Genomic DNA, 353 nt, shown 5'->3' with positions numbered 1-353 from the left:
GCAAAAAAAAAAAAAAAAAAATGCAGAAAGATCCAATTACAACGCATCGATCTAGTCTTCATCATCCTCGCTATTTTTATGACGCGCGTAAAAATTGCGTTACAATCGTGCAGCCGATAAAAAAGAGAAGGAAAAATCGATAAATGATCGGAAGGGAAGGGCGGGAACGAGCAACCCTTTGATCTTCCAAGTCAAAAATGCAATGGGAATCCCGATTGAAATTAGTAGTACGAGCGTGTCCCGCTCGTTTCAGACGATTGCCTCGGCCAACTTGATCCGATCCTTTTAAGTAAAAAGTGTCGGGGACCTGTATCAAAAACTCTCGAAATAGCCGTTACACGTGTACACCCCCT

The 353-nt window shown here is 42.5% G+C and overlaps 1 protein-coding gene and 2 long non-coding RNA genes across 3 annotated transcripts in view; 2 read left to right on the top strand and 1 right to left on the bottom strand.

Annotated features, from left to right (window-relative positions):
- Nucleotides 1–353, top strand: part of LOC102677099 (CUGBP Elav-like family member 2) — a 197,121-nt gene that overhangs the window by 16,643 nt on the left and 180,125 nt on the right. The window lies entirely within an intron of this gene.
- Nucleotides 1–353, top strand: part of LOC116185379 — a 17,365-nt gene that overhangs the window by 463 nt on the left and 16,549 nt on the right. Inside the window, exon 2 of the long non-coding RNA XR_004150220.1 lies at nucleotides 332–342. This is a non-coding gene — a long non-coding RNA (uncharacterized LOC116185379). The remainder of the gene's footprint in view (nucleotides 1–331; nucleotides 343–353) is intronic.
- LOC116185378 overlaps nucleotides 1–353 on the bottom strand; it is a 12,631-nt gene that overhangs the window by 787 nt on the left and 11,491 nt on the right. The window lies entirely within an intron of this gene.

This window comes from Apis dorsata, unplaced genomic scaffold (genome assembly GCF_000469605.1).
Source record: "Apis dorsata unplaced genomic scaffold, Apis dorsata 1.3 scaffold_168, whole genome shotgun sequence".
Taxonomy (NCBI): Eukaryota; Metazoa; Arthropoda; class Insecta; order Hymenoptera; family Apidae; genus Apis; species Apis dorsata.
Note: the sequence above shows the minus strand (reverse complement) of the source record. Positions and strands in the feature narration are given on the sequence as shown.